An 18,912-nucleotide genomic window follows, 5' to 3' on the forward strand; every position below is an offset into this window, starting at 1 on the left:
CTCAGACACTTAATAAATACCTAGCTTTGTGACCTTGGGCAAGTCACTTAACCCCATTGCCTTGCAAAAGCCGTTAAAAAAAAGGAAACCATCATTGGAGGGTTTCACATTGGGGTAAAATCACAAATCCAGCAGAGCATCCAATAAGATAATAACTTCTTTCTGTTCTTTCTATTCTAGGTCAACTTCCTTATTTTACAGATGATGAAGCAGATGCCAAGAAAGGTTAGACCCTTTGTCATGACAAGTGTATTTATCAAAGTCATTTTATTTAGCTTATTCTTTATGTATCAACCTGCTATAAATTCTGCATCTTTCAGCAGATAGGGTTGAACAATCTAGAACTTTCCAGATCATTTATTTTCTTTTAAAGAGAAATGAGGTAGGCGTAGCAGACAATAAAAAGGAAGGAAAGAAGTCATGGAGACTCTTTGTCAACCATGTCTATATCAAACCAATTTCCTGGAGTTGGGTAGTGCTGTCTGAGCTCATTTTTCAGTTCCTTCTAGTAAGAACTGTTCCTACATCCTCTTTAGTGGTGACACAGCTGCATGTGGTCATTTTCCTTTCTTAGTAACCTAGGAGTAAGTTTTAGGGCTAGCAGGAGGGAGGTAGGATAACTATATTTTAATTCAAGGCCTTCCACAATCCAGTGTCTTCTAGTCTTTCCCTCTCTTTCCGCCCTCTCTTCTCCCCTTTTTTCTCTATGTTGCTGTCTCTCTTTCTCTTTCCTTCCCTGAACATAGCGCTCCTCCCTTTCCTACTTAATTAGCCATCTCATACAACAAAGAATCATAACAAATAAAAGATGTGTGTGTGTGTGAAGCTGTTTTCATATTCAATATAATATTCATACCCATAGTTCTCTACCTTGACAAAGAATGGAGAGAGGTACATTTTATCATCTATTTTCTAAGAGCCATACTTGGTCACTATAATCACACAGCATTTCATTTGGTTTCTGCTGTCATTGTTGGGTCCATCTAAATTGTGATTTATTATCAATTGATTGTATTTACTTCACTTTGAATCAGTTCATAAACCCTCCTATATTTCTTTGAATTTTTCATATTCCCAGTTTCTTATAGTGAAGTCATAGTCCCTTATATTTATATAGTATAATTGCTTATCCATTCCCCAATCTATGGGCATTCACTTTTTTTTCTCGTTCTTTGTTGCCACAAAAACTCTGGCTATGAATAGCATGATGTCTATGGGACCTTTTTTTTGTCTTTTTGGTCTTCTCTTACATACCTCTTGTACATGAATTCTAGGCTTCATCCAAGTTCACTTCTTCTTTCCTTGTAAAAGATGTCCTACACTTCCTTTTCCCCTTTGTTCATGATATTTCCTAGGCTTGAAATGTCAAGTCTTATAAATGTTTTGATTTTGGAATCCTACAAGAATTATAGATTAAGACACAGAAAGGACCTTAGAGGTCTCCTAATCCAACCTTCTTTTCAGATGAGTAAATTAAATCCCAGAGAGTGATTATATTAGTTAGCATATTTAAAGTGCTTTGCCCTTTATCATATGGTATCATATGGCAATGCTAGTTAGTTAGCTACTACCAACTACTAACTTCTTCAACTACTTCTACCACCACCACCACCACCACCACCACCACCACCACCACCACTACCACTACTACTACTACTACTACTACCACCACCACCACCACCACCACCACCACCACTTTTATTACTACTATCTGCATTGATGGAGGAGGGAGTACCACATTAATGAAATCACAGCTTGGGACAAAAACATATATACCATTATGGAATATAGAACATTATCATGTTATCATGTTTGATTTTTCCTTTTCTGTAGCTTATAGGTTCCTCAGGGACAAGTTTGACTGAGTCTTTCATAGATTATGTACCACTTTCATTTCCTACTGTAATGCAACTCACCATGATAGGAGGCATATGCATGCTTTTTAAAGGTTAGGAAAATACTGATTAGAATCTAAAAACCCATGGACAAACCCTGGAAATACTTTTCCCAATGCTCGCCATCATGCCTCAGTTTCAGCTTCCATTCTTCATTGGCTTTCAGTGGGGGGGAGGTCTCATGTGATGCTGCCTCTGACTTAAAACTATGACTCAGACTCAGTTCCTCCTCTTCCCCTTCCCCCCATTATAAACTCCATGGAGGCAACTAAGTTGGTTCTCTTGTGAGCAAAGAAAAAAAAAACATTACTCCAGACTAATCTGGTCCCCTATGTCTTTGAAGTGAACTCTTAATAGGAATTGTTTGTTAGCTGATTTCTAATATGATAGTTACTGTGTTTAATATAGAATATTCTATAAATCCAGAATATCTTCCAAGTTCTGCACTCAGAAGACTATGTACATTGTAATAATTACCATATTCAAAGTGCAGACTATTGGAATATTCAAATTAGAGAAAATCAGAAAAGGACCATGGAAATTTTCTAGTTTTACCCTCTTGGTTATTTTTTATATTTTAGGTTTTTGCAAGGCAATGGGGTTAAGTGGCTTGCCCAAGCCCACACAGCTAGGTAATTATTGTCTGAGGTCAGATTTGAACTCAGGTACTCCTGACTCCAGGGCTAGTGCTCTATCCACTGCACCACCTAGCGGCCCTAAACCCTCTTGTTTTAAAGGTGAGTAAACAGAAACCCAGAATTGTAAAGGTACCTGCCAAGGTCACACAGCAAGGTAAGGGACTAAGTAAGAATTAGAACTCAGATGTTCTGACTTGAATGATATTGTCTTTCAGTCAGATCAAGTCTACTGTTTGAGTTAGTTTAAGCTGTTAATATGATTCATCCTCTAGTCTAATAAACATTCATTATAGCATAGGGCTTAGATAGTCTGACCGATATCCTTTGGCTTCCTTTGTCCTTTTAAGGACAGTTTCTCAGGATAAAGAGTCTACTAACTTTTCTGATAGTCCATTTCACAGTTCAATTGATCTGAGAGTTCAGAAGACTGTTTTAAGACATTCTTCATCAAAGAGGAGTAAGAGAAGTATATGTTGATATGATTGAGAACCTCTCTCCCTATTTAACTCATCTTCTGTGAACAAATGAATGAATGAAAAAGCATTTGTTAAACTATGTATCAATCACTGAGTTAGGTGTTAGGGTTGCAAATACAAAAATGTAATAGTTTCTCACCACAAGAAACTTAATTTCTAGTAAGGAAAGGCAACAGAAATCTGAGAGTGGTAGTCTGGTGTTGTAGTCTGAGGAATCCTAGATATGATGGGTTAGGGAAGTTGATTGCCATGTCTTTTCCAGAACCATTGATAGTATTTGTTTTATTGCCGTTTCTAGAGCAAGAGATAGAAAGGTAGGGGCCGCTAGGTGATGTAGTGGATAGAGCACCCGGCCTGGAGTCAGGAGGACCTGAGTTCAAATCCGGCCTCAGACACTTAACGGCCTAGCTATATGACCTTGGGCAAGTCATTTAACTCCATTGCCTTAAATAAATTTAAAAATATTTTAAAAAAGAAATAGAAAGGTGTACCTTGGCAGGAGGGATGGAAGAGATAAAGATTTCCAGGATGGATGGATCTGAGGCCAGTGAAGTCTTAATCATTTATCAGGACAGTTTAGCTCCAGGATGGAATTCCATTGCTGCTTGAATGAACTCCTCTAGGACAGGAGGGTAAGGGCTTTGGAAGTCTGGCCTAAATGTGAATGAGGAGAAGAGGAGAAATGTCCCGAGGTTCAGGTGATCACTAGATGGAAGATGAAGCATGGTCATGGGTTGACTCATTGGAGAGAGGTTATCACTTCTCTGTTCCTTAAAATCCAATAAAATCAATTTATTTGCTTGCCACCCTCCACCCATCCAGGCAGACCATAATCCACATCCTGCCTCCATCCTTTTGTCCAGGCTGCCCCCCAAGTCTGAAATGCTCTCCCTCCTCACCTGATCCAGCTTTCCCTTGAAGTCTAAGTTCAAGCACTGCCTCCTTTCTTGTGAGGTCTTTTCTGATTTTCCAATCATTAACACTTTATCTTCCCTACCCCAGTTCCAAAAATTAATTATCATCTTGTTTTTCTTTCTCCCATTAGAATTTACATCTCCTCCTCAAGGGCAGGGGTTGTTTAATTGCTTGGTGCCTGGCTTGCTAGGAGTTTTTAGAATGGAGCAGATCAGACTGAGACAGAGATGAGATCATTTCTTGGCCTTTTCTTCTCAAATGGAACAATTAGACTTCTTTTCCATCTGCTCCAGAAATGACTTTTGAAAGGGTGGTTCTGTCCCACAGAGAATGAACAGGGAGTCGGGACACTTTTAATTTCTCTGCATTTTCACTAAATTCTAGAGATCTAATCTGTTCACAACCCATAATAATCATAATAATTCATTCTCAAAGAAGGCCACAACATCAAGGAGACGATGCCCTGACAAGCACATGAATTGGATTGGAGTGAGAGGATGCTGTGCTAAATCACTAATCTCACTTTCTCCTCCAGAGTAGACTGGATCCAGCGTCCAGATATGCATTAGGAGGATTGGAGATGGCCCTGGATGAGAGGGTGAAGTGAGCTGTCCAGGGTCACACAGCTAGTAAATGCCTGAGGCTGGATTCGAGCTCCCTTTGCCCTGACTCCAAGGCCAATGCTCTATCCACAGGGGCTATCTAGCTGTCCTAAAAACCCATAGTAATGTTAGGAAGGGATGGTTGAATGATGAGGTGTTCAGGCGGCAGGTGCTGCCCGAGAGGCATCATCCTCTCTCCCCTCCTCTGTGACTGTCTGAAGGAAGCAGAGTAAACCAGGGAGAATGGAGCCTCTCTGAGTTGCTGGCTCCACACATGGGAGTCGTGGAGACACGTTTTGGAAGAAGAGAAAATAAGGGATCATTGGGCCAGAAAGGCACAGCTTTGGGGTCTGGTCCCCCTGGGAGAACTTTCCCTTAGCCTGACCATCCTTCAGTGAGCTGCTTAGGCAAAGAACACATACTCCAGGGCTGGACTGTGATGCCAAGACCTCCCTTGATGTATCCAGTTTCTTTCCTCCTCTTTTGGACACCCTTGTGTCAGAGGATGCAGGGCCTTCATCTCCAGTGGTCCTAAGACATTTGCTTAAGTGTTGGGGACCACACAACTTCCCTCTGGCCTGTGGCTTCAGAAATAGGATCTAACTTTGGAAGGAGCATTAATGCACCAGGATAAGGATTAGAGAAATGAAATCTGGTTCTATTCGGTGTTCAGGTGCTCCAGGAGGCAGGATTAGGTCATTGAGGGGCTGCTTGAGGATGTGGAGAGCTTTTCACTTCTAGGTTATTGACTTTATAGGACGGCAGGTTGGCAGTGCCTGGAAGGAATTGGGATGGAGAGAGGGGAAGAGGAAGGAGGGGGAGGGGGAGATGAGGAAGAAAACAGAGATAAAGAGACAGAGGAAGAGAAAGACAAATAAAGACAGTGGGGAGGAGAAGGGGGAGGGAAAGAAGGAGAGAGGAAGAGAGAGGCGGGGGGGGCAGGGAGGGAGAGCGAGAGAGAGAGACAGAGAGAGACAGCGAGAGAGACAGAGAGAGACAGAGAGAGACAGAGAGACAGACAGACACAGAGAGACACAGAGACACAGAGAGACAGAGAGAGACACACACACACACACACACACACACAGAGAGAGAGAGAGAGAGAGGAGAGAGAGAGAGAGAGAGACAGAGAGAGACAGACAGAGAGAGAGACAGAGAGAGAGAGAGAGAGAGAGAGAGAGAGAGAGAGAGTTTTATTGCTTTTGAGAGAGTTTTATTGCTTTTCTTTTCTCCAAATTAGTAATCTGATGATCATGCTTAATGAGAAACAAATATGTCAGCCCACTGCGACAAGTACGAGTGCACTGAATGATAAAATCACTGGTCTTATTTCTTCATCAGCTGTAAGATAATTCACTAGTCTACTTCAAACTGAGTATTTTCAGTGATGACACACATCTGAAACTCTCACTTACAGAGTACTTTCTAGTTTTTAAAGGACTATCGTTAAAAAAATATTCTGTAGGGGTTGCCAAAACAAGAGGACTGGGGAAATCACATGGACCACTGAGATTCAGGCCTACTCAAATGTTACATATCACAGAGCAACAAAGGGACATTTCCCCTTCTTGGGCATCCTCTAGCATTTGCTAGGGATGAAGGTGATTCCTTTTACTTGAGCCCTGAATAACACTTGGGAATCTCAGTATTTTTATATTTTCACTTCCTACCTATTTCTGTTCACTTCACTCATTGTTTATTTTACAGTGTGTGTCTAATCTAGAATATAAATGCATTTTCCCTTTGGGCTACATGTAGTAGTCTGGAGATAAAAGTGTTAATAGGAAAATGGGCCATTAGCTATAGTTGGAAGGTTACCTACCATTTAATCTGATGTGGGGGAAGGGATCTCTGCTAAATCCATGACAAATTAATGATGTGCAGGTTGAGAACCTCTGTTCTTACTGTTCTAATAACTAGCTAGGGCAAAATTCTTACTTCTCCTAGCAGTGATGGGATTCACTCTTATATTGATAGGATTCATGCCCTCTTGTTATGAGATTCTCTTTTCATAGTTACATGTGGAGGCGATTGTCATCGGCTCTACATATCTACCTAGAAAAACAGTTATAGTCTTTTGTTCCCAAAGTCATTTTCAGACCCTCCCTCTGCTACTCTCATGATTGTGTAGGGTCTTTATTACCAGACTCAGCAGAGTGGCAGAAAAATTGAAATCCCTGATGAAATATCACAGCATAATTTTGGTTAGAATACTTATTTTTGTATATAGGTATGGATGGATATATCTATATCGCTGGTTCTCTACCTATCTATTTTGTTCTCTCTATCTCTAGATACACACACAAACACGTGTGTATATATAGGATGTCCCAAAAGTCTTAGTGTAGTTTAATAAAAGTTTAATTGCACCAAGACTTTGAGGACACCTCATGTTGGGTCCACACATGAGCACTCATCTATAATTATGAAATGTTAAATAGTTGAAATGTATAAATCTCAAGGCAGTTAGGGGACACCACAGATAGACTGGACTTGGAATCAGGAAGATTTCTCCTCCTAAGTTCAAATCTGACCTGAGATAGTTCCTTCACCCTGTTAGCCTCAATTTCCTCAACCCTAAAATGAGCTGGAGGAGGAAATGACAAACCACTCCAGTATCTTTGCCAGGGAAACCCCAAATGGGGTCATGGAGAGTCAGACAAAACTGAACAACAGTAACAACATAAATCTCAAGAAATCAGACTTTTCTTTATCACCGGTGTGTTTATTAAGCAACAGTCTCCCATTCAAACAGTTTTTTTGTTTTAATTTTTTTTTTTGGCTAGGCAGTTGGGGTTAAGTGATTTGCCAAGTCATGAAGCTAGGAAATGACAAGTGTCTGTGTCTGGATTTGAACTTAGGGCCTCCTAACTCCAGGATCATTAATCTACCATCTAATTACCCTCCCCCCTCCCCATTCAGATAGTTTAAAAAAAATTCCTTACTGGAAGTTGAAAGCAGATCTTAGCAGTTTCCCCACCTATTATCGAAGACAGGGAGCCTCTCCTTTAATAGTTCTTCCTGTTCTATTGATATCCCTGGGTTTTGTCATCTCTGAACCCCCATTTCCTCCCAAATAAATTCTGTTCCTTGTTATCAAGATGGAATAGTACGATAGGAATTTTGTGATGCTGGAATGGAAATGAGGAGTGAAGGGGACTTTATACATTGATTTTTGCATCTTCTGCACAAAAATGATAACTGAACCTGTGGCAGGAGAGAGAGAGAGAGAGAGAGAGAGAGAGAGAGAGAGAGAGAGAGAAACAGAGAGACAGAGAGAGAGAAACAGAGAGATAGAAACATAGACAGAGATACAGAGAGACAGAGATAGAAACAGAGATACAGAGAGATAGAGATGTGAGAGACAGAGACAGAGTGATAGAAACAGAGAGAAATATATATAGAGAGATATGAGAGAAAGAGAAACAGAAACAAAGATAGAGATACAGAGCGATATGAGAGAGAGACAGAGACAGAAACAGAGACAGAGACAAAGAGACAGAGAGAGATAGAAGCAGAGACAAAGACAGAGAGATAGAGGTAGAGACAGATTCAGAGAGACAGACAGACAGAGAGAAATGAGGGACTATTAGGAAGCATGAGGTTGGGGTGAATTCTGGTTCCTGACATAGGGTGTTTGGATTCCTGGTGGGGCTAGATGGTTCTACCTCTTCTCTGTTCTTTATCTCCTTCTTTCCTTCCTTCTTTTCTCTCCTCCCTAGTCCCTTCCAACTGAAAGGTCTTCTCAAGAATTGCATAATTATAACATGTGTCATTAATTCCCGGAAACTGTAGGTGATTTTAACAGTCAATTAAAAGAATGAAGAGAAGGCCCGAAGACCAAAAAGGGAAAGGAGGATAATTCTGAAGTGAATCACCGGATGCCCACTGAAGGAGGCCTCTAGTAAAATGAAGTGACTGCCTGTGACTCATGGGGAGTCGAAGCCAGGATCTCTGATTCTCTCTGGGACCGTTGGCTACCTACGGATTTAGCTGACTGGTTGGAATCCCTGTGGGGGCCCTGGAGAGTACAATGATACAACTGGATATTGTTCAGTTCATTCTCCCTCAGTTCAGGGAAATATCAAGGGGATGTCTGTTTTTTGAGGTGGGTAGAAAGACTCCAGAGATTAAAAAAAAATTCAGGATTCATTCCTTGACCCTATTTCCAGTGAGATTTACAAGCATCATTTTCATTCTCCAGTGATGTTCTGAGAATCATTGTGGTCTATTTAATGGGGAAGGGGCTGGCCTTAGAATTCAGAAAACCCAAGCTCATCTTCTGTTAGTAACATATACAAGCTGTGGGACCTCAGACAAGTAACTCAACCTTCTAGCTCACCTCTCTGAAACTATAATTATAGGTAAGTGACTGATTTGCTTCAGTGGAGAGATTTTAAGCAATGGGAATGCCCTATGTCAATGAAATTCCAAGGGACTCTGAAGAAGGGTCAAATAGATGGTTCAATCACTTCTGTTCCACTCAAGGCAACACAGGAGAGGAATTCTGGGGCAAGGAGTATTAGATTTGTCCTCAGGGTTCCAACCCAATCCAAATTGATTACCTAGTTCTGAGCTAGTAATTTTTCTTTCTTCAGACAGCATGGTGGCCTGTACTGGTATCTGGAAGACGTGGGTTCCAAATCTGTCTCTGATTCATACCGGCTGGATGACTTTGGAAAAGTCACTTAAACTTTTGTCTTCATATGTAAAAATTGCTGGTAGATGAGAACAGATGGTCTTGGAGGTCTCTTCTAGGTCTGAATCTGTGATCCATCCAATGAGTTGGCAACGGAGGGTGAATCTCTAAGGATTTTAGATTTAGTTAGAATAGATCTTGGATCTTACCTAATCCAACCCTTTTCAGATGGAGTCTGAGTGCAGTGCAGTGACTTGCCCAAGATAGCAAATAGCAAATTTAAGGATTTAATTAGTTTAATTTAAATTGAATTGAAATTAAAATTTAATTTCCAATTAAATTTAGGATTTAAACCTAGAGATTCTCTCTCTCTCTCTCTCTCTCTCTCTCTCTCTCTCTCTCTCTCCCTCTCCCCCCCCCCCCCCCATTGCTATCTACTGTTCTGAGGTTTGTTCTGGGGGGGAAGCAGAGTGAAAATTCTACTCATTCATTCCTTTTGACCTTTAAAGTCTTCCATGAGCAACATTTCTATGCAGGAAGGGAGATCACACCCTGCAGTAAAGGGAAGTTAAGCCCCAGGTGCTCCAGCTGTTGGGGAGGCATCTTCTAACCCAAACTGGCTTCCCACCAGCTTTTGCTGATGTCCAGAAGTTCAGCAGTTCTTGGAAAGACTTGCATTGAAGAAGCAGAAGTGGGAAGTCGCCCCTCAGACATCCCTGAAATACAATGATCTGGTTGCGATTCATCGTCAAAGTCTGTTGATGCCACTTTAGCCTGCTTGCCTCAGTTTCCTTATCTGTAAAATGAACTGGCGAAAGGCAAACCACTTTAATATCTTTTCCAAGAAAGCCCCACATGGGGTCACAAAGAGTTGGACAAGACTGAAAACAACTGAACAGCCACCACCATCACCAGCCCATCTAAATAGCTCTTTGAGGCTTGTAAAAAAACAATTTTAAAACATTATCTCATTTGATCCTTATAATAATCTTGTGATGGAAGAGCTATTATCTTTGCTAGTCTACAAATGTGGAGCCAGTCTGAAAGAGGTTGAGTCATCTGATCCGGATTACAGAATAATAATGGAAAAAAGCTCTGGGCTTGGAGTTAGGAGATCCAGATCCTATCTCAGTTCTGTCATTGACTGTGTGACTATGGAGAGATCATTGTCATTCTCTGTGTTTCCATCTGTCCATCAGTGAAGCAAGGTGACATCTTCAATGTCCCTTTGAGTTTTAATCTTCTCTGATTTAAGGTGGTATTATTCAGTGGGAGGAGTGTTGACCTTGGAGTCAGAAGACTCAGCTTCATCTCCTGCCCCTGATGGTTCTTTGGGACTCAGTCTCCATCTTTGTAAAACAATGGTGTTGAATTAGACCAGAAGGTCTGAGTTCTCTGTTTTTTTTCCTTAATCTAGATCTAAACCTATCATCCTGGTTATAGCAATGAAAACAAAATGGCAACAATCCTACTTCAAAGGATTTTAGTTTTTATTTTAGTTCCATTAAAGTTTGCAAAGTTGATTGGGTTCAAGCTCCATTCAAATCAGTTTGTCAAGAATCCATTGGGTTTTATTTGTTTCAGCAACTGGTGAACAGGCTATTAAGGCTTGAAACTGATCCCCTACTCCCTTACTTGCCTTAGTTTTTAAAATTATTACTGTAGTTGGCCACTGCAAAGGGTATTTTGCATTATCTTTCCTTAGCCCTTCCTGGGTTCTTCAGACATTATTGTCTAACAATTACCATATCAATCAATATTAAATACCACTGTGTACAGACAATGAAATATTCCTGAGCAAAAATTCAAACCTTTGGTTCTTGAACACACATTTTCTTTTTTCCTTTTTTTTCCGCAAGGTAATGGGGTTAAGTGACTTGCCCAAGGTCACACAGCTAGGAAATTATTAAGTGCCTGAGGCCAGATTTAAACTCAGGTCTTCTTGACTCCAGGGCTGGTGCTCTATCCACTGCATCACCTAGCTGCCTCTTAACCATGCATTTTTTTATTGTTTTTTTTTTTTTTTTGCAAGGCAATGGGGTTCAGTGGCTTGCCCAAGGCCACACAGCTAGGTAATTATTAAGTGTCTGAGGCCAGATTTGAACCCAGGTACTCCTGACTCCAAGGCCAGTGCTTTATCTACTATGCCACCTAGCTGCCCCTTGACCATGCATTTTCAAAGAATTAAAGAGGAAAGCTTTGAGTTGTCTCAGCCACCAAGGAAATCTTTTTTATTTCCTCTGGAAGTCTTTTGCTAAGCTGGTTCAGAGCCATACTTATGAATTTTTGAGACCAGAGCAAATACTATAAGGAGCAGCCAAGGCAGCAACCTAAAATATACCTTCAGGTCTTGAAATTCAGTAAATATTGATTCTCATGCCCATATACAGAGGATGTTGTTGGGTACATTGACATGTGAGGGTAAGGAAGTGATGAGGCTAAGAGCTCACTCCAATCTACAATGTGACTATAACTAATTATTCTTTCTAACTGGGGGCCAAGTTCCATCATTTCTACTCTGCTTATGGGCTGTAAATGTTGTCAGCACTCCTTCCATTTCATGCCATTTATATTCATGGCCCTGGGAGAATGCCCAGTTGCCTCACCTTAGTTGTAGCTCTGGTTAGCTCCCTCAAGGGTGGGTGCTACACTGATAGAATGGGACATCTGTGTGGGAATCAGATGAACTCAACATTTCCAACATCATTTATTCTCGGTTGATAAAGAAATATGTAGTTAGGATGGAATCTGAAGGCACCATTACATCATATGGGCTGATAAATTAAAGATAAAACCTATCAACTACAGTCTCACAGTTAAGTGCTTACCATGTAGAGATGCACTGGGGAAGACAGAATGTTTAGATGTAGAATTAGAAACATTGGCTTCAAAGTTTCTGATGTTGGGGAATTTTCTTTCCCTCATTGAGTGTCTGTCTGAGAAAGGAAGGGCACCGTGCCTGCTTCCTAGTGGTATTATAAGCCACAGAAACGAGAGCCACTGTTAGGTCGTAAAAAGCAGTTGAGGGAGAAGAATGTCTCAGTGCATCTGCTGGATGACTTTAAAGGTCTGGGCAGCCCCCAACTCTGCTAATTCAGTTGAATTAGAACTCTTCTGGGAGCATTGTGTCCTTGTCCCCTAACCAGTGTGTTGTGTTGCCAAGGCAATGTAAAGAAAGTGTGGGTGGTAGGAGACAATCACTCAGGGAGGCCAACACCCTAATCTTCTGCTCCACCCCAGCCTTCTCCTCTCATCCCAAAAGGAAACCACAGGATGAGTGGGAAGCAGAACCTCCCTCCCTCTCCCACAACTTTGGGCTTTCCTTTGACTCTGGTGGCCCCCTTGGCTTTGAGGGGACACTCAGTATGTGCCTGTGGGGTTCCAGATGTAGACAGCACCCAAAGGGGCTGGCTTCATGGGGATGTGATCCAAACTAGAGGACCGGGGCCAGCAAGATATCTTCGAGGTCACCTTGACTTCCTTTCCTGGGGTGGAAGGACAAATGTCTTGTTTCTGAGCTTCAAAAGACTTTCTGAAATCGAATAGACACTCTAACCACTGACTTCCAATGAATAATCCATGCTGCTTCACAAAATGATGTAGGTAGAAGGCTGAGGTTTTTAAGGCTTTTTGGAAAAAAATTGTTTTTAAAAAGAGTTGGAGCTGAGTTTCTTATCAACATTGCCTAGCAAAGAAAAGAGTTCGGGCCTGAAAGGACCTTTTGAGATCATCTAGTCCACCCCTCCCATTTCACAGTCCATTAAACAGGCCTAGAGAGGCAACTGCCCTGCCCAGGAGAATAAGGGACAGAACCACGATTTCAAGCATCATGAAGTTTGGATGGGAAATCACTTGCCCATAGAAAGGTCTCTTGGAAACACCATTTGGAGTCGAAACTCATAGACTCAACTGGTACCTTTGGGCTAAGCTCCTGATGTGGCCCAGACACTGCTGAGTAGCAAAGTCAAAGTTGTATCTTACTCCCAAGGGAATGTCAGGCAGCCAGCCAGCCAGAGCCAGTAACACACACACACACACACACACACACACACACACACACACACACACAAGCAAATCCAAAAAATATATGAAATTGGACAGCTAGGTGACTCAGTGGATAGAGCACCGGCCCTGGAGTCAGGAGGATCTGAGTTTAAATCTGACCTCACACACTTAAAAATTACCTAGCTGTGTGACCTTGGGCAAATCACTTAACTCCATTGCCTTGCAAAAACAAAAACAAAAACTGTGAAATTAATACAAAGAAAATAATGGGGGGAAAAGCAATACATATACTTACACACAGACACACATACACACAAGCAAATATAAAAAATCTGAAATTAGTACAAACAAAGGAATGGGGGGAAAGCACATACACACAGATAAACAAGTACAAAAATCATATGGAATTAATACAAAGAAATTAATGAGGGGAAAAGCAATACACACATGCAGAGATAAAAGCATATAAAATAAATACAAAGAAAGTAATCTGGGCGGGAGAGACACTAATCACTGAGGGGGGAGAAGGGAGAAAAATAGGGATAAGTCTTGTGTAGATGATGATGCCCTGAGCAACTAAATGGGAATACTTGAGTTCAAACCCAGCCTCAAACACTAACTGTGAGATCCTGGCTAAGTTATTTCATCCCTGTCTCCTGGTTCTCAATCTGTCCCCCTGTGGTCCTTGTGATGGTTTTTTGGATCACCTCTTGAATCTCCAGAGGGAAGGAGACTGCATTGCATTACATGAGTCCAAGGTGTTGAACATATCCATTGTGTTTATGTGTATTGCCTGCCTAGTATCCATGGCAATAGGCAGTGAGCAAAAATACTCTTATGGCTCTCTGTAATGAGATGGGACAGCAGCCCTTGCTTCCCCTAGTTGGCCGGACTTGACTTCCATCACTTCACTGAGGGGTCTGACAGAGCAGCTGTCCAGCGTGGGGTCTTGTTCAACCAGAAACCGGATTCAGGACTGCAGGAGGTGGGGAAGTCCCATCTCCTAAGTCTCTCTCCTTTTCAGTGCTTTCTTCTGACTAGAGTTACTTGGAGAGACAAGCTGAGAGGGATTGAAGTTATTAAGTATTCCCATTAGTAATTCCCTAAGTGATGGTGATTTCTTGCCCCACATCTCCAAGGCAGATGCAATCTTTAACCAGGATATTGAAGGCATGTTTCCATTTTCCCAAATGTTTTCCAAGTACTCAGCTTCATTGATGGCTCCCTGAAGATTCTAAATTGTCTTTACAATGTGTATCTTTGGACCAATGATGTCAGTTTATATTTTAGCCAGCAAGCAATATTTTTGCAATATATATAGTCTGTTCTCCCAAGAGTACCCTCACTTGGGAGAGAGCCTCCTTTTATACTGGACCACCCCCCAAACAAGACAAAACAATACCACAAGACTGTTTGAGTAGTAGTTAAGACTCTGGTTTAACCTGGGTTTGAGAGGTATTCACAGCATAGTGAGGGGGCCAGAGATCTTAAATTTTTTGTGTCATTGATCCTTTTTTGGTAGTTTGGTGAAATCTATGGATCCCTTCTCAGACTAATGGGATTTTTTGAAACTTAAAACAGATTTATATTTGAAGGAAATACTAAGTTTCAGATAGAGGTGATTGAAAATAAGGACATAATTTTCATCATTCAAGTTCAACGACTCCCTGAATGAGTCTTAAGTTAAGAACCCCAGACATAGTGTTCCAACTTCTTTTGATATGTGCATGATCCATTTTTTTTCAAGTGTCCATGGGTAGGCTGTGACATCTACACTTTTTTGTCTGATCCTGTCAAGTCTCAACTATCCAAGAGAAGTTGAACAATTTAGGAATAGGCTTAACCAAGGACCAGAATCTCTGTTTCTTGAGGTGATCATATTCTTTGTACAAATCTTTAGGGTTTTTGTTCATAATCCAGGGGTTCTGGCAGATCTGTTAATAAGAACAGATGACCTTTATCCTCCCATGGCTACGAAGAGATCCAGAAATTTCCTTGCCACCAATTACGTATCAAGTGATGTGAGTCAGTCTGTCTCTTCCATTTTCTGATGCAACTGTCAAATTAATATTTATCAAATCATAGACTTGATTGTTTTGTCACCCTCACTAAAAAAAAAAACCCAAAAACTAAAACAAAACCTCCAAATCTTCAATGTCTTCTAGTTGTCTCATGGATAAAATACAAACTCTCTATCCTGGTTTTTAACCTATTAGATTCTGCTCCCCCCCCAACTCTTCTAGGCTGTTTTCATTGGCACTCCCCATTTCAGTCAAATAATTTTGCTAGCTGTTCTCTATATGTGGTGTTCTATCTTTTACTTCCATGGTTTTCCACAAATGATCATTTCTGTCTTTACTTTCCTTCTACTTTTCTTCATTGAAGGGAATTTACAGCTTCCTTCAAAACATACTATTTTGTATATGAGGCCTTTCCTCAGCCTCAGGACTGGAATCATGCTCTCCCTCTTGAAATTTTCTTGAATAGGTATGTCTTTGTTTACTTTGGTACATATGATGTCATCTCAATAGAATCTAAGCTTCCTGAGGGCAAAGACAGTTTCATTGATCTTTATTTTCCTCTTACATCCCCCCCCCTTAATTCTTAGCAAAATGCTTTTCTCATTGTAGGTGGATATGATAGATTGAGAACTGGCAGGGAAAAGAGATCATTTAGCCCAACCCCCTCTTTTATAAATAAGGAAATGGAAACTCATATCTTTATTATTATCAAATAATTTATTATCTCAAACTTATCCTCCAGTTAATTTTGGTTCCAGCATTGAATGATAATTGCCACATTTGATGATTAGAATAAAGGCAGCTTCTTGTTTTTTTCTAGCAACCCACAGATAAACATAAATTTGAGCTCTCCGGAATAATACAGCCCTAGACCCAGACAAGAATGAACAGGTTCTGTGGTGGGTACACTGAGTCACATATATTTGGAGTAGAGGGGGAGCTTTCAGTACAACAGGTGCTAACACTCCAAGTTTCTATGATCATTCCTTTGGTGGTGCCCACCCCATTCCTCAGTCATGACATATGATGAGCCACAAGCCACTCCATCTGGTCAGCTATCCTGAGCTTAGCTACAGGGCTTCTGAATTGGCAGAGGAGGGGGATCATCAGCTGGCAAGACCACCTTTCAGGTGTGGGACTTCCATTACCTCTTTCTCTCTCCTCCACCCCCCATAGGTTATCTCTATTCCAGCATGTGTTGACATGGTGTAGAGAGAAAGTGAGCAGATCATGTCAACATGATGCCAACTGACATCATGTTGGCATAACCAGAGTGATCACCCGCTGCCAACAACAGGGTGGTGTGTCTAGTTGTTTGTGAAGAGCTCGTTGCAAAGTTGAATTGGCCAACTGTTTCTTCAAGCCAGTGTATTTTCCTTTCCTAGAATAAACATTACTGACACCAAAGGACTCTTTTCTTTGGTAATATATCTACAAGAGACGCAGATGGGTTTAATGGATAGAGTATTAGTCTTGAAGTTAGGGAGATCTGGGTCTGAATCTGGACTCAGTTGTGTGACTCTGGGAAAGTCACATAACCATATTGAACATCAGTTTATACAGCTATAAAATACGAGGCTGCACAAAGGCAAACCACTCGGGGATCTTTGCCAAGAAAAACCCTAATGGGGTCTTAGGGAATAGAAACAACAAAATGAGAGGGTTAGAGTAAATGATACCCAAGGACCCTTCCTGCTATTTATCAATGCTCCTATGACCATATGAATCCCTGGGCCCTCTTAGATTTCTGGAAGGGACACATCCTATCTCCTAATGTGATTCTGTTGGAAATTCAGTTCATTTAACTCAATGGAGTTCATTCATTCCATCTTCCTGATTGAATAAACAAACAGTTGTGAAGAATCTATTATGTTTGAGGCTCTAGGGAGCTAAAGACAGAATGTTACACTTCCTTTTCTTAAGGATTTCATATTCCATTATAATGTCACAGGTTTTGCCATACTTCAAGATGACATCAGGGCCACCTAGCTGCTATCCTGTCCAATAGGCCCATCCTGGACTTTCTTACTCCTATAGAATTCTAGATTCCCTCATCTCTAAGTTATCATTGTAGACTGAAAAATGCAAATATGACTTTTTCTGTTGGCTTTTGTACCACACCAAAAAAAATGAAAATAGTAAGAAAGAGTAGAAATCCAAAATTTAAGGGGAGATATAAAGGGCTACAATCAACTGACTCAAGTCACAAGGTCCAGGATCAAAATCCAGGTCCATTCCAAGATTCTGAAAAAACTGGCAGGTGTGAACACTGTCGTGGTCATCGAGCTTTGAAAGATTGTGGGGAATGGGAGAGGAGCCATAAAACTGGAAAGTCTCAAATAGGCCAATTTTCAAAAGAGTAGACTGTAATTCCTGGCAAAATTCTAGAATGTATAATAAAAAGGATGGTTAGTGAACACTTAGAAAAGGAAACTGTCATTTTAAAAAGTCATCATGGCTTCTCCAAAAGTAACTCATGTCAAATTAGACTCATTTCCTTTTTTTTTCCTTAGGTTTTTGCAAGGCAAATGGGGTTAAGTGGCTTGCCCAAGGCCACACAGCTAAATAATTATTAAGTGCCTGAGGCAGGATTTGAACCCAGGTACTCCTGACTCCAGGACCGGTGCTTTATCCACTGCGCAACTCATTTCCTTTTGAAAAGGGTTACTAGTCTATTAGATCAGACAAATGCTAGATAAGGTTTGCTGAGATTTTAGCAAAGCATGAAAGTCTTCCTTGTAATACTTAGGTGGATAGGAGGCCACAGTTGGAATCATATAGACCCAAACATCTTCATGAGTTCAAATACAATCTTAGACATTTATGAGCTGTGTGACCCTGGGCAAGTCACTTAACTCTCTTTTCGAAAGTTTCCTCATGTGTCAAATGAACTGGAGAAGGAAATAGCAAACCATTCCAGTATCTCTGCCAAGAAAACCCAAAATGGGGTCTTGAAGAAATGAACATGACTGAAAAATGACTGAACTGAAAGTCTTTGATACTGTTCTTTTGGACTATACAATACTATAACTAGGCAAATTTTGGACTAGACCCAAATAGTAGTCATTAATGGTCAATTTAAAAGGAAGTATCAGGGGTATGTGGGGACAGGTCAGGAAAGGAAGTGATCAAGTTGTTACCTTTGCCAGGTGCCCAGGGATCTTTGCCCTTCCTGGCATCAACAGAAGAATTTAAAACCAGAAGTATATGAAAATATGCTTTATATTTTCAAATGGAGACAAATATGAAGGGGACTGTATCAGAATATCTCCTGGAGTCTTTGAGCAAAGGCTCATTTTGTCACCTTTCCAGGTCCCTATGTAATTTATTCAATCAAATAAACGATATAGGACTTGGAAAGATGATGAAATGAATGGGATTAGAAGACTGGAACATTTTTCAAGAGCAGTATATGAAGGAGAGATCAATAACGGAATAGGGACATATATATTCCCAAATGGAGCAAAATTTATTGGAAGTTCAGAAGAAAATAAGGTAGAAGATAAGGGAGACTATACTGACATTCATGGATTGGAATGGAGTGGTAATTTTCATTACACAGCTGTGCCAGGGCTGAAACTACAGTGACAGATGTAGAAAGTCTCTAAACTGAAGTAATAACATTTAAATTGATGTTATTCATAAGTAATTATGGCCAAGTGTTTCCATTAAAGCTTTCATATACTACTTACTGTACTATGAGTTATCCAATAAAACCATC

The sequence above is a fragment of the Macrotis lagotis genome, chromosome 3 (assembly GCF_037893015.1).
Source record: "Macrotis lagotis isolate mMagLag1 chromosome 3, bilby.v1.9.chrom.fasta, whole genome shotgun sequence".
Lineage (NCBI taxonomy): Eukaryota > Metazoa > Chordata > Mammalia > Peramelemorphia > Peramelidae > Macrotis > Macrotis lagotis.